General features: G+C 43.7%; 1 protein-coding gene and 1 pseudogene across 6 annotated transcripts in view; both read left to right on the forward strand.

Annotated features, from left to right (window-relative positions):
- DENND2B (DENN domain containing 2B) overlaps positions 1–16005 on the forward strand; it is a 148727-nt gene that overhangs the window by 48417 nt on the left and 84305 nt on the right. The gene's annotated exons all lie outside the window — the stretch shown is intronic.
- Positions 505–9382, forward strand: LOC307109743 (small ribosomal subunit protein uS8-like; annotated as a pseudogene). The gene has a single exon. The product of its transcript is annotated as a small ribosomal subunit protein uS8-like (transcript).

Below are 16005 nucleotides of genomic sequence, written 5' to 3' on the forward strand. Positions count from 1 at the left end.
CTGTTTCTAGCCATAGGCCCTAGAAAACTGGTGTGTGTGTGTGTGTGTGTGTGTGTGTGTGTGTGTGTGTGTGTGTTTGTGTGTGTGTGTGTGTGTGTGTGTCTGTGTGTGTAGGTGTAGGGGAGAGGAAGATGGTAATGAGTCTAGACTACATTATTGAAGGATTTTTCCAAAGATCTCTTCTCTTATTTTTTTTGGCTCCGATACACTGTTGTTGAAGGGCTGTTGAAATTATCACAATATTCTCCTCATGTAAAAACTGCCTGAACGTGATTGTACTTTCCTTATAAAGGGCGAATTATAAGCAATTAGGGTGTGAGGCCTTCTCAACCAGAGCTGACCTGTTCCTCAGGGCTTGTTATGAAACCACCCCATTTTTAAAAAGTCTAGATTCTTGTTCTGAGAGACTTGTCCCTGAAGGGGTTTGTATGTGAGCTGGAGATTCCCAAGCACTGTTTGGGAAAAATGAGATGAATGGAAGGTTATGGGAATCATGATCTGGAACAGTAGGAAGACTACTAGAAGGGAAAAGGGAGAGGCCCTGGGGAGGAGGATTGGAGAGAAGACAGTTCTCAGGGAAGGCAGGGGTGATAGATAGAAAAGGGTTACCCGGGTGGACCTAGGAGGCCTTCACAATTGAGCAGAAGGCTAGCCTGTCCCCATGGGACTCAAGGAGACAGTGCTGTGTAGGTTCTAACAAATCCTGGGAAGACCGGGGTGGGTGGGGGTGGCTGGCATGGGGATTGACACTCCTGCTCATTTGCTCTTGGGCTTGGCAGCATCTCTGGTGCCCATATGCTGTCTTGGTCTGTTCACCCATTTAGTTTCACCCATTTAGTCACTGAACACAGAGGATCTGGGCCAAGAGCTGGGCAGGATCTAAAAAAGTACCAAGTGTGGTACTCATGCCCATATATGTTGTAGTAGATGTTGTGGTTATTTCCTCCCCAGAGTGGGCCTTTGTGTGATTAAGAGAGGAGAACCATAGATCTGCCGAAGAATTGGGTTTTGGTGGCAGGGTTAATGACTCTCTCATGCTTTAGGCTGGGAAAAAGAAGAAGGGCCCGACTCTCAGATGCTGATTTAAAGCATTTAAAGCACGGTCTGAATGATGGAAGAGAGCCAACTAAAGGACTGGAAATATGAGGAGGGCGAGGGTTCTCGGCCTGTGTCAAAGCTTTTCTGAGACTGTCAGAAGGTGGGGTGTGAGGGAGGGGGTGATAGGAAAAGGGAAATGGGAAAATTGGAAAGAAAATTATGAAGTCGCCTGGGTTTTAGAACTACTTCACTTCATGGAAGGAACTGAATTTTGATGCGCTCACTTGTGTCCTGGAACACAGGCACCTTTATGGAGTTCTGATAACTGAGTTGTAATAGATTACTTTTAAACGAATCAACCTGTGATGTGTTTGTTCAACTGGATAATCAGTGAGTGTACGGTGCTGCCTTAGAGCAGCTCTGATGGAACCATTTGCACTTAATATGAGTCTTTTACATTTGGTGTGGTGCAGTGACTAAGAGCTGGAGCTCAGGGGTCTTATAAGCCTACATTTAGAACCTGACAGTACTACTTACTGTGTGACCTTGTGACCTTGGGCAAGTTATTTAATCTCTCTGAGTCTCAGTTTTCTGCGAGGCATCTGTAAAATGGATATAGTGATAGTACTTAGCTTGTTGGAGTGTGGTGAGGACAACATGAAATGACACCTGTAATGCTCTCAGCCCAGAGCCTGGCACACAGTAGATGTTCAATGCTTTCCATTATCATTACCAACTTAGAGCAGCATTTCCAAGGGAGTAAGGCTGGCACCTCTTAATCAGGTTGGGGTTACTGTGCTGGGCAAGTCAAATCAGATTCTTCTTGTAGTAGGAGTTTCCACTTTGCATTTTCTTCATCTTTCTATCGAGACCCCAGGAGTGTCTCTGAGGTGGTCCTTCTCAAACGAGGTTCACAGGCTCAGCTTTGTCAGCCTGTAGGATGCTTACCCTTCATGGTCAGGGGAGACTAGAACTGCCTCTTGCCTGCCCCTTTTCTGTAGGCCAGCCCCCGGGGGCTCCTGCAGTCCTCCTTGACCCAGCACTGGAGGCCCTTCGCCAGCTGCTCCTAGTGATCTGGACACAGGCCACCCCAGTGCTCCACTCTCCACTTCCATGAATTCCATGGATGTCTCCTCCACCACCCAGCTTAGAGCACAGGCTTTGCAGCCAGCTCTGGAGATTCGTAATGTGGCTTTTCTTCTTCCTATCTATGGACCTCTGGCGAATTAATCTCTGTAAACTTTAGTGTCTTCACCTGCAAATTGGGAGTATCGTTACTCATCTCAAAAGTTTGTTGTAGTCTTTTTGCCATCTTTCTATGCCACCAAAATCATACACATGAATGTCCTGGCCGGTGCTCTGAAGAATATCAACAATGCCGAAAAGAGAGGCAAATGCCAGGCTCTTATTAGGCCGTGCTCCAAAGTCATCAGCCGGTTTCTAACTGTGATGATGAGGCATGGTTACATTGGCGAATTTGAAGTTATTGATGACCACAGAGCTGGGAAAATTGTTGTGAACCTCACAAGCAAGTTAAACTAGTGTGGAATAATCAGCCCCAGATTTGATGTGCAACTGAAAGATCTAGAAAAGTGGCAGAACGACCTGCTTCCGCCCTGTCACTTTAGTTTTATTGTACTGCCAACCTCAGCGGGCATCATGGACCGTGAAGAAGCAAGAAGAAAACACACAGGAGGGAAAAATCCTGGGATTCTTTTTCTAGCAATGTAATGCAAATGTGCAAACAAAATGCCTCACAGGAGAAAAAAGTTTGTTGTAAGGGTTAAATGAGTTGATTTATATAAAGCACTTATAGTATAACTAGGGTTCCTGGCATGGATATGCTCTCAGTGAATGCCAGCTGCTGCTGTTGTTAGAGATCTCTCCCACCATGCATTTTTTTTGCCTGCCTTCAGCAGGAGAAGGAGCCCTGGCCAGGTAGTCCACAGACCCAAGCTTTAGTCCCGGCTCTACCTATGACTTGCTGGGTGACCCTGGGGATGTAACTTGGCTTCTCTAGGCTTCAGTTTCCACTTCTAGAAAGTGGGAGGTTTGGACTGAGTGTTTCCATCAACATTCTGACTTATTTTTTCAGTTCGATTCCCTGAAGTTCTATGAAATTAAGTATAATATTCTATACATTTTATCTCCCGAAATTGGCCAACATATATAGTTTATGCTTGTGAGGTTCACAACAATTTTCCCAGCTCTATTTGAGTAACTTTTTTTAAAAAAAAACCCAGCAGCTGGATTCAAGGAAGCATTTCTACTTCATACTCATGACTTAGAGAGTTGGGAACCTGTTCGCAGATGCACAGGGCTGGGCTCCAACAGCTTGCAAAGAGGCTCCAGCCCTCAGTAAGCTAGGAAGCCCACCAGGTCTGTAAGAAGGAGGTGTGTCTCACTTGGTGCTGCTGGGAAAACTCGGGTCGACATGTGTAGAATCCTTATTTGTTCTGCTGTACGGACTTAGACCAGCTCTGGGGATAAATATGGCCATCCCTGTTTCCTCCTCTCAGTGGAGAAAAATTGCTGTGTTCTGTGACCGACTCTCTCTCTCCTTAAAGTTTTGAGAGAGCCAGTTGTGCTCAAAGACAAACCCGTGTGTTAGGGAGAAGAGTCATCCAATGAAAGCGTAATGTTTAGAGCCTGGGCTCTGGACTGTTGGGGTCAAATTCTGGCTCTGCCACTTACTGGCTGTGCAGCCTCGGAGAAGTTCCTTAGCCTGCCCCTGCCCCAGTGCCTCTTCTGTATAATTGCATGGGGTTGAGGCCCAAGTATCAGGTGCCTAGAATAGTGTCTTGTATCTAGTGCTGAATGAAACCTAAGAAATGGTTGTAGTTGTAAGCCGAGCAGAGTTTGTTTCTGAGTGGCTAGTCTGTCAGGTTTGTTCTGCTGAGAAATGTGAGGCGATATCCCCGTCCTCTTTGTGAGCAGTGGGGAACGTCCAGCCCATGGGCCGTATAAGGCTGGAGAAATAATTTGGTCTCACCTTGCCAAGGCATTAGGGATGAGTTAATTAAATGTTTTACCAAATACAGCAGGCTAATTTTTAGGTTGATAATTTTGTATGGCTCTTGAATGATGTTACAAATATCCAAATGGCCCTTGGCAGAAAAAAGGTTCCCCACCCCTGCTCTATGTCTTGGGCAGATATCTCGTATCAGCAGAGCAGTCGTACTAGTAAGTCCCGCCCCTCCCCCCAGTCAGTACCTAGATCATAGCTCCGGGGCTTTGTTGTGGTGAAGCAATATATAAACCAGAGGGGAATCGGGGTGAACCAAAGGAGCATATTCCTTGAAATGCCCCTCTCTGATGAGTAATATATGTTGCATGGCCCTGGAGTAGGGACATGGCAGAACCCTGTGTAAAAGAGCAAGATAGGACCTGGGCTAAAGGGGAGTGTAAACTCAGACAGACAGCTAGGTGTGAAGAGCGGCAGGTGGTTGTGGCTAAGACAGTTAAGTGGTGTCATAAAGCTCCTGGCACTTTGTCTTCCCAAGAGACATGCTGACTCCCAGCCCCAGCAGTGACCGCTCAGACAGCTCAGAAGTGCGGGGGATTGAGATGAGGAGGTCCTAATCTGTTCCTAACGAGAATGAGCAGCACACATAGCTTGGTGCATCTTATCTGCAAGTGTAATTATAAAGAGATTTCCTTCTCCAACTGCAAGAAGCAGAAACTTTCCTTGCCAAACTTAGCAGCATGTTTTAAGTCCCTCAAATCTCCTTTGAGTGCTACCAAAGCTCTCAGCTTTGTTGTTATCTCTTGTTGAAATACAGCCTGGGAAGGTCATATCAACAGTGCCAATTTATGGGCCTGCTGAACCCAGGCAGGCCTAGGGCAGAATGGGGAGTTCCTGGGAGTAGGTGCTGCACGAATCTTCTCTTTGAATGAGGCTGTCTATCCTTTAAGGTTCCTTTTGCTTGAAAAGACTGAACACTGCAGATTAGGGTCAGACATTTTATTTCTTCTGTTTTACTTCTGGAGGCTCCCACAGGCAGGAGTTCAGACTCCATGGTGGCTCCCTGTACACTCAGAAGCTCAGCTGTGGTGTGACTTACATTATGCCCTACATTCCTCATTGGAGGCATGTATTCCTGGAACAACGCTGAGCCAGGATCTCCCACCCTATTTAGTTTGTTACCAATTTTCGACTTACCGTGTGTTCTGAAAGAGTGAGTGATTAAAAGAGGTGACGACCAGATGGTGTACACACCATACATGGGTCTTTGTACTCGCTTGGAAACATCTGGGGGTAAGAAGGTCAAACCCGTGTGTGTATGTATTTGTCACATGGCAAAGTGGGTACCAATAGGAAAGATAAAGAACCCGACTGACCCTGGCGACTATAAAGAAGTATGGCTCTTGAATGCAGGAGGGGCAGCTGAGATGAACTTGGCAGTGGCCATGGTTTGCAGTCTGTGACTTGACTGACTCAGCTGCTGTGGTCAGGGAATTGAGACTTGGGAATCTAGCAAGGGAAGAGTGCACGGAAGTTCCTTGTTTTCTTTGCCTCCTGCTAACCCCTGATTCACTCACCCCTTTGGGTTCAGACACAAATGGCAAGACTGCCAGAAAAGTTGCTGGTTTTTTAAATGGACTGGGCAGCACTGGCCTCTCTGGGTTTGTCAGCACGGCTGAGCGGCCGCCTGGGCGGGCCAGAGTGAGGATAGGATGCTGGTGGCAAGACGGGTGGCGGGTTTTGGTGACTCTGAGTAAAGTGCCCGAAGGGAAGTGGCAGGGATCGGGTTTAAAAGACAGCAACGAGGAACAGCTAGAAATGTTTGTTTTACTTAAATCACATTAAATGGAAATAAAAAGGTGTGTGTGTTTATGTGTGTGTGTGTGTGTGTGTGTGTGTGTGTGTGTGTGTGTGTGTGGTTTTTTTTCCTCTCAATCTCAAAACCCAGAGGTGGGTTTCAAAACCAGTGCTATCCAGATTTCTTGTTACCTGAAAAACACCCAAGGTCAGTGTGTACATAGCTTTGCTGGAAGCAGTTGAGCCTGGGAAGCGTAGACACTAAAGGGGAAAACCATGGAATTACGTATGTTCTGTCACAATGAAAAAAATTGGTGGAGGCGGCAAAAGAAAGCCACGGAGACTGCAACACCTGTGTCATACTCCCAGTCCCCGGCAGCAGTTAACGTCTGTCAGTGGGAGAGTTGGGATAACTTTTTCTGTGTTCCCCGGGGGTTCCTTTCTCCTCAGCCTTTTCTCTTTTTAATTTACAGCCGTTCCCTGAGACCCATCTTCTACTGTCTACCAGTTAGTTGCAAAATGAAGGGGGCTGGGGGCTGTCCAACTCTGCCTCTCTTGTTTTGAAACTGAATTTAGTTATTCATTCGATACACAGTTTTCGAGTATCCATTTTGCTCTAGGCGCTGTTATAAATGCTGGGGATGTAGAGATAACGAAGACAGCAACGTCCTTGTATCATGGAGCTTCAAGCATAGTGGGGAGCAGTCAGGAAACAAGTAAAGAAACCAGTAAATGAAGATGGAGATGCGAGCTACGGAGGAAATAATGGTCACGTAAAAGAGAGTCACAGGAACTTGAAAGCTATTTTCAACAGAAACATTTAGAGAAAGCCTCTCTGAGAATATGACATTGGAGTGGCAAGTATAAGAACAAAAAGAAGCCTTGTATTTGCAGCTTTGCGGGAAGTACACTCCTGGAAGAGGGAACAGCAGAAGCAAAGCCCCCGAGGTCGGAGAGAGCTTGACCTGTTCTAAGAACATAAAGTCATCGTTGCTAGAATACAGGGAGCCTGAATGTAGGGTATAAAATGGTGGTGGAGGCTAGTTCAGGCAGCGCCTTTTGGCCACGGTAAGGAGTTTGAAGAACCAATATGAGGGGTATATATTGTATTTGAGAGAGATGGTTGGCTAAGAGGAACACTGAATATCTGAAAAGAAAAAAAATATGGGTAAATAAGATCTGGAGAAGGTATAGGCGCACAGCTAATTAGCTAAAGGATGTTGAATAACTATTCAGTTCTGCGTATTTCTTGGAATCAAGCAAATATGTGTATTAAAACTTTCTGTGGGTTTTAAGTTAGTGGTGTATCATTAGTAGAGTGCTTACTCTATTCTAGGCATTGTGTCATACCAGGCATTTTCACTTGCATCATTTTAGTAAATTCTCACAACTGCCTGTGAGTGAATTTGTTGATGTTCTGATGTCTACAGACGAGGGACTCGGAGTGGCCAACATGCTGAAAGTCCAAGCCTAAGTCAGTGTGATTCCACTCTGATCCGTATGCCAACTGTACCTCCTCTTAGTTACCTAAAATATTTAAGGAACGTTATTTCCTGAATTGTTATGTGTTGTTTACTTCCATGTTCTCCTTTCTATCCATTGGAAGCTGGGATGGCTTTGGATATTTGTGGAGTTTTTGAGATTTTTCTCAGCTGTCTCTGAAAGGAGTACCTGGTTCAACCTTGAGAATGCCAGTCAATACCAAACACAGCGGAGGGCCGGTGTGTGTGTGAAGACTTGAAAACAGATAACCTGAGTCCCCTCGCTTTGCCTGGGTAGGAAGAGTGATGATCTTTCTCCTTAACACTTCACAAGTAGTTAGATGCCTTAGATCAGTGGTCGGCAAACTGCGGCTTGCGAGCCACATGCGGCTCTTTGGCCCCTTGAGTGTGGCTCTTCCACAAAATATCTGTGCGATTGAAACGTACAGTGCGACTGAAACTTCGTGGCCCATGTGCAGAAGTCGGTTTTCGGCTCTCAAAAGAAATTTCAATCGTTGTACTGTTGATATTTGGCTCTGTTGACTAATGAGTTTGCCGACCACTGCCTTAGATTATGATTCCTCCTGTTTTAGGTAAAAAGATGGATTTTGTTTTGGGAGAATTCTATTTTTTTTCAAATATTTTTATTGATTTCAGAGAGAAAGGAGAGGGAAAGAGAGACAGAAACATCAATGATGAGAGAGAATCATTGATTGGCTGCCTCCTGCCTGGCCCACACTTTAAAGTTTTAAGCCTGCAATCCGGGCATGTGACTGGGAATCGAACTGTGACCCCCTGGTTCATAGGTTGACGCTTAACCACTGAGCCACGCCGGCTGGGCGTGTTTTTGGAGAATTTAAAAAATTTGTCAGTAAACTAGCACTTGTAAACAAACTGGTATGATTTCCTAGTTCACAGGCCTCTCGTAGAGTCTCCACATTTGTTGGCAATGTTTAGGCTACCACTTCTCACTGGCTGGAAATGGAATAGTGACTAATTTCTGTTGATGGATACTTCTTTTCCATGGGACTGATCCTGTTTGGATTCTATAAATGAAGGATTGGGATTCCAAAATGAAAATGTGTAGGGTGTTTAACACGCTCCTTCCTTGGTGTTCGTGAGATCTGCGTTCAGGCCAGGCAGCCGGCTTAGACAGGAGTTTGTGACGGGCAGAGCAGAGTGAGATTGAAGTTCAGATTTAGCACAGATTCCTGGCACACACAAATTTCTTTTGTAAGAAATGGGATTCTCCGCTCCTGTCTTCTCTGTCCCTGTCTGTTTTAGTAACTACGTTGCTTCAAAAGGAAAATATATGTGGTTAGGAAAGATTCCTTAGACAGTGTTTTTGTCTTCAGCACTGATTTACTTAGCAGACAATACATGGTCACCCACCATGAGCTTGGACTCACAGATGACTTAGGGGATGAGACTGAAAAGATTTGTCAAGGTCCGATCTTGAAGGACTCGAAGCCTCTAGAAACTGGGGAATCGTTCTTCTGAAAGCAAACTGGATTTGGTTGGTCAGAAAGAAACCTATGCGCCCATGTGGAAGATAGAATTGGGCGGGAGAAACTCGTTTTGTTTATCTCATTGATTGTGATATTACAGTCCCTCAAAATTAAGGGACATCTGGGGGGGTCTGAACTCCAGATTGCAGAGCTCTCAGGAGCTGCAGAGCAGTGGTTGCAGACTTGAGCGTTCCCCAAACTCACCTAGAGAGCTTGTTTCAGTAGTTCTGAAGTGCGGCCCAAGAGTTTGCATTTTTCACAAGCTTTCTATGTGCTATTAGGAACCGCTCCTTAAGAAGGTCGGCAGCTGAGATTCAAATGAGGGTGTGAGGGCTAACTGGTATGCCTTCTTTCATTAACCTAGAATTTCATGTCTATACGTTAGAATCCCTTGGGTGGCTTACCCTGTAACATCAACAGAGCTGCTGCCGCGGTCACAGTGATTCTTCTCACGATATCCATAACCCTTCCGGATGAGGCTTCCAGCTCTGTGCTTGTCTCTAAACAGCTGTTTGACTGATTTTTTTGGAACATACCCATCTGGGCATTTGATTCTATTAGGATAAATGACATTTATGCCAGGATAAGCTTCCCCCCCGCCCCAGCCCTACACCCCCCCCCCCCCCCCCGCCCCCCCGCCCTTCAGAACAGCCTTTTGGTTGGCAGACTGATTCGGGGACTGCAGGCAGGCTCGGCATAGTGTGTGCTGTTGATTAGCCAGGTTTACACAAGACATGCCTGGGAGATTATCTCTTTAGCTCCAGAGTACAATTCAAGGGCAAAGTCCACTGTTGGCAGCCGATAGGCTGAGAACACCTGGAAGAGAGGCTTTCGCTTGGCTTTCACTTCGCCAGGCCTCAGTGCCTCTTCCCACAGAGGTCAGGTTTTCTCCTGTCTGCTGCCCCAGCAGGGAGTTTTGGGACACTCCTCCCAGAGCAGCATGGCTCCAGGCACTGCCCCTTGCTGTTGACTTCAGGACCTGTGGCTTCAGGTGACACACTTGACTTAATAAATACCAGCTGCCCTCTCTTCCTTGGCATTCTCATTTCCTGAATCCTTGTCTGTGCTTGCTTCTCCCCTTGCGGAGACCATCTTCATTTTTCCTTGTGGTCAGCGACTCTTAGAGACCCCCTAAGGCTCTCTCTCCTCTTCTTAAGCTTCCCTCATTAGTTCAGCACAAGCATGGAGTTCTGTGTCCGTGTGGAAAGGGCCAGTAAGGGTTACCTGACCTAGCACTGCCCAGTCTTTTTCCTATCCCTGCACACACAGAAAGGGATCCTTTTTGGAAGGCACGTTGGGGTGAAAGGAGGCTGCTGGTGGCACTGAGCCCCAGTGCTGCCCGGGCTTGAAGAAGTCACTATATCTGCACCGCTGGAACCCATTCCCATTGTTTGGGAACCCTGATCCAGTCCCAGGTGCCTCAGAGTTTGGAGATGAGAGAACTGAGTGCCCAAGGTGGCAAAGCTAGGACCAGGGCTCAGGTCTTTTCATTTCTGCTGACTCAGGGCCTTGCTGTTTGCATACACGAGAACTGTAATGCGTTATAATTTCTGATTAGCAAGTGTGCAGGAAACTATCTTGGGTGAATTTATTTTTGTAAAAAAGTAAAATGGAAAATAAAAAGTGTTGGTGAGGATGTGGAGCTATAGAACCCTCATACGTTGCTGGCGGAGATGTAAATGGTGCAGTTCTTATGGAACCAACTTCTTTTGGCTCCTCAAAAAGCTAAAACTGACCATATGGCCCAGCAATTCCACTTATCTAGGTGTAAACCCAAAATAATGGAAAACAGCGACTCAGATACTTACTTGTATGCCAGTGTTCACAGCAGCATTATTCTCAGTAGCCAAGGTGGAAACAACCTGTGTTCACCCACAGATGAATGAATAAACAAAATGTGGTATATACAGTATTATTCAGCCTTAAAAAGGGATGAAGGTCTTATACCAGCTATAATGTGGATGAACCTTGAAATCATTGTCTTAAGTGAAATAAGCCAGACACAAAAGGATAAATATTGTGTGATTCTGCTTATATGAAATAGCTACAATGGGCAAATTTATAAAGACACAAAGTAGATTAGAGGTCACTAGGAGCTTAGGGAGAGAGGAGAATGGGAACTTATTGCTTAATGGTTATAGAGTTTCTGTTTTGGGGTGATGAAAAAGTTTTGGAAATAGTGGTGATGGTTGCACAACATTGTGAATGCCACTGAATTGTGAACTTAAAAATGCTTAAAACAGCAAATTTTATATCTTTTCTACCACATAAAATGAACAAAAATGATTATACCTTTACTGTAAAGTTTTTCACTTGATAATTTACCTAGGCTATTTCTCCATGTCGGTATATTACTTTCAATGGCAGCATTGTGTTTCTTCAGATGGATGTATCATACTTTAATCAAGCCCTATTGATGGACATTTGAGTTGTTTCCAAATTTTTTTATAATCAGTGCTACAATAAGCGGCAGTACACAGCCATCTTTTCCCAAGTGTTCTAATACTTGTATTACCTTGGGCAAAATTCCTAGAAGGGAAGGTTTGCTAATCAAAGGGTATTATGCTCACTTAAAATGTTAATAAATATTGCCAAACTGCCTTCCAAAGGAGTTGCATCAACGAATTCTCATCCACAGTATATAAAGGTGCCTGTTTCTGCCACGCCCTTGGCAACGTGGGTGTTACTCATCTTTGCCAATCTGATAGGTGAAAAGGATTTACTATTGTTACTTTATTTAGGATTTCTTTATTAGTGAAGTTGAATATCCTTTATGCTCACTGGAAGTTGTATTTATTTTTATGTGAATTTTCTGTTCAAATATTTTGTTCATTTTTCTGTTTGGTCGGTATTTTTTCCTGTAGATTTGTAAGAACTTTTACATACATCTTACATTAGAACTCTTTGCCTTATATGTTGCTGATTTTTTTCTCCCCAGTTTTTTTCTCTTTATTTTTTGACTTTGTTTATGCTAATTATTTGCCTTTCACATGTTTTAAATGTTTATGGAGGCAAATATATGATATTGAACTTAATGGCTCCCCAGCCCTATGGCTGTTGAGTTGGATTTTATGTCATATTTTTAAATTTTGTATTCATTCATCAGAATTACAAAAATAATTCATTTTTTATGGTTTTAATTTTTACATTTAACCTATAACTTATAATTGATAAAAACCAAAATAACCTTTTTCCTATTAATTTGCTTCTTACATAAGATTTATAAATTTGTCCACTTTAGTGTTTTTAGTGAGTGAGGCTATCTATATTCAAATTATTATTATACTTCCCATTTAGTATATATCATAACCATTAAAAACATTTTTGCAGCTTTTTAGAGGAACATTACTGACTCAGTTTACCAAAAAAGCCTTTAGTGAGAGAGGCAGATGAAGAAATTGCACCTGATTCCCAATCCTGTTTCTTCTTTTCTGTTATTCTTATACAATACAGCCAGATTCCTTTTGTTTTAAAAAAATATTTTAATTGATTTTTAGAGAGAGAGGAAGGGAGAGGGAGAGAGAGAAACATTGATTGGAGAGAAACATTGTTCTGCTGCCTCCTGCACACCCAGGAAAGGATGGAGTCTGAAACCTGGGCATGTGCCCTGACTGGGAATTGAACCCGTGACCTTTCAGTGCACAGGATGATGCCGAACTGAGCCCCAATGGCCAGGGCCAGATTCCTTTTCTTAATGTTTGGGGAGAATTGCATCACCCCCCTTCTAAAAAGCTTCACTTTGATATACTAGACCTAGATATTGTGACAGAAAAACCTTTCTCTCAGGTTAGACCTGGTTTGGTGCAGTGGGAGCAGGAAGGCAATTGCATGTTGAAGATGCATGGTTTGGTGCTGAGGAGAGTCAAGGGCCAAGGTCTGAAGGGATGTTAAGACCCAGGAAGGTGTGATTCTGTGGGAGGGGAGCAGCAGGAAGAAGTGGGGAGAAATTTCTTAATCTGTTTAGAAGATAAATTAAGAAAGATTTTTTGAAGTGAGAGAAGGAAGAGAAATAATATTTGTTGGGACTCACTTATATCCCAGATATTGAACTAGTAGTTCCCACCTAATTATATTTAAAAAGTCAGCTTTGCCCTGGTTGGTTTGTCTCAGTGGATAGAGCGTTGGCCTGCGGACTTGATTCCCAGTCAGGGCACATGCCTGGGTTGCGGGCTCGATCCCCAGTAGGGGGTGTGCAGGAGGCAGCTGATTGATAATTCTCTCTCATCATTGATGTTTCTATCTCTCTCTCCCTCTCCCTTCCACTCTGAAATCAATAAAAAATATATTAAAAATAATAAAATAATAAATAAAAAGTCAGCTTTTAGTGTTGGTTCAGCTTAGGGTTGCTGCTCCTATGGGTTGTGAACTGGAAAAGAAAGCCTTATTCAGGGGTCAGATTAAGTAAAATCCTTGAACCCAAAGTTAGGGACGAGGAGAGTAGCATTGACTGACATCATTGCTGTTCCTGTCAGCCAGGAGTTTAGACCGAAATGTTTTTAGTAGAAATAGACTAAATAAGGAAGCAGAAGGGGAAACTACTTCAGATCAGCAAACATTCATTAGGCCCCTTGTGACCAGCTGCATACAGACATACAATCCCTACCCTTAAAGCATTTAATAGTTTAGTGGACAAGACATATACAAGGTGAGTACACTGTAGTGTGATTTATGCTGCCATATAAGTGATGCTGGGAGGAAAGCACTAATCCAGTTACTGGTGGCAAGAGAGTGAGGAAGGTGAGGGCAAGGTTTCACGGAGGACATGGTACCGATTCAGATTTTGAAAGAGGAATAGATTTCTTTTATTTTTTTAAGTGGACAAGGCAAGGAGGGGCATGCCAGGTCAAGGGATTGGCGTGTGCAAAGACAGGAGTGAAGCAGTATGTGCAGAGTTACGGCCCATAGCTGCCCATCGGTCATTTGCCTACATAGTGCAGCGTGAGCAGTGTAAGATGAGACCACGAGACCGGTCTCAGGGCCCTAGCTGCCAGTGTTCTGCATACCACCCCACCCCTAGACATAGTGGCTGTTTAAAGAGCAGTAATTTTTATTATTACCTCTCATGGTTTTGGGGGTCTCGCTTGGGGTCTTCTCATGCAGTTGTAGTGAGAGGGTAGCTGGGGCTGGAATCAGCAGAAGACTCGCTCACCGTGTGCAGAGCCCGCGCTGGGAAAAGTCAAGCAGCTGGGCCTCCTCAGCTCTATCCCTTTCGCTTCACCCCCTTCCCCCAACCTCCGTTGTTACTCTCTGTGGTCCCTCCGGCATGGCAGCCACAGGGGCAGCTAGATTTCTTACCAGGTGGCTCAGGACCTGAAAGCCAGCCCACTTAGAGAGACTGGCAGAGGTTGCATGGCCTTAATCTAACCTTGTCTTGGAAGTCAGGTGCCCTCACATAGCCGCCTTCTATTCCTTGAGGTAGTCACAGGCCATCTGGTTCAAGGACAGGAATAGCAAACACTTTGCAAACTTGTTTTGAAATCACCACACTCATACAGAGAAACCTGAATTTTTTCCCAAACTTAATTCATTGCTTTCCATCTTCACAGTATTACTATGGCCTCTTGATACCTGAACTATTATTTATATGATGCTTAAATCAGCTCACTTTCAAGCTTAGATTTATTTTAAAAGGAAACATTTTCTTATTTTCTTAAAGTGGAAAATCAATACTGTTTACTATACACAGAAGATAACTTTTAAAATAAATACACTGAAAACAAAAAATGTGTTAAAATTTTAGCTAGATACTACTGCCTATGAAAGTCTTCTCTCTCTTAAGAGATTATCAAGTGTTAAGGACAGCAGCAAGTGGAGACTTTCTTCTTATCCTAGCAAGAAGGTTTGAAAGAATTACAGAGTGAACGACTCGATCACCTTGCGAGTGCATGCCGTTCAGTGCTGCACAATGGGATGTGGAGTGCCTGCCGTGCGGTTCCTCCCCCCATTTTGAGAGCGAAGGAGCTGCTAAAGGAACTTGAGCACTGGAGCGATGTGGTTACATTTGCAAGATCACTCTGGCTGAAGTGTAGAGAGCAGATCTGAAGAAAGTAAAAGTAGGAAAAGGAGATGGTTTTTAGGAGATTATTGTAGTAAGTCAAGCAATCAATAAAACAATCGGAGTTAAGAGTGGCAGGGGAATGGAGAAGGTGACTCTGAGACATTAAGGAGGTAGAATTTGCAGGACTTGGTGATGGATTGAACCAGAATAAGAAGAATGAAAAGTCAGGGAACTCGGGTGACTTAGTGGAAAAAGTACAGGGAAGAAAGTGTTTTATTAGGGGTGACAAGGGAGATGATGAGTTCAGTTTTAGGCATTCCTTTTTCTTAAAAATTTTAACATAAATTTATTTGCAGTGTTGTGGATTTATCTCATTGTTTCTTTGGAGTATTGAGTATTGTTTAGGCTCTTTCTCTCTCACCAACAGAGGTGCTTCCCAAAATGTGGTATTTTCTGTATACTGTAAACTAGATATAGAGGCTTGATTAGATTTAGATTTAAACATTTTTGAGGGGACAAAAACCCTTTATGAATAATGCAGCAGATCAGAGGCACATAATGTTTGGTTTTCTCACTATTACTGATGCTAAATTTGGTTACTACTTAAGGTAGGGTCAGCCAAATTTCTCCGTTGTAAAATTATAGTTTTCATTTTATAACTAGCAGATAATTTGTGGGTGACCTTTGGCACTCTTCCCCATTAATCTTTCACTTAAGTGGTTTTAATTTTTAAATTTTTTTATTATGGAAGATGTCAAGCATACAGAAAAATAGACAGAATAGAAGATGAACACCCATATATACATCATCCAGCCTCAACTATTATCAACACATGGACTAGTTTGTTTTATCTTTATCCTTGTCCACTACCACCCCTTTTCCCCCCACTGCATTTTTGGAAGCAGAAAAGGCATCATACCATTTCATCCATAAATACTTCAGAATGTATCTCCAAAAGATCTTTCAGACATGTCTTAGGCATGTTGATTTCTGACGAGCAATTTTTAGTTGCTTTCACTGGGAACAATGTATACTGATGCTTGAATTGATCCAGAGTGAGGGCTTTACAAGCAGGTACAGTGGAAGGAGAAAGGGGATAGGGATTTGTGATGGATCATGGATTCTCGCCTGGAAGGACAGAAAGGTGGTGGCTGATGTAAACTAGGGAAGAGAGACTTGGCCAAGGTCAAAGAGCAGCTATTGGGTAGTAAGAAGGTC

Source organism: Cnephaeus nilssonii, assembly GCF_951640355.1.
Source record: "Cnephaeus nilssonii genome assembly, chromosome: 13".
In the NCBI taxonomy this organism is placed as follows: Eukaryota; Metazoa; Chordata; class Mammalia; order Chiroptera; family Vespertilionidae; genus Cnephaeus; species Cnephaeus nilssonii.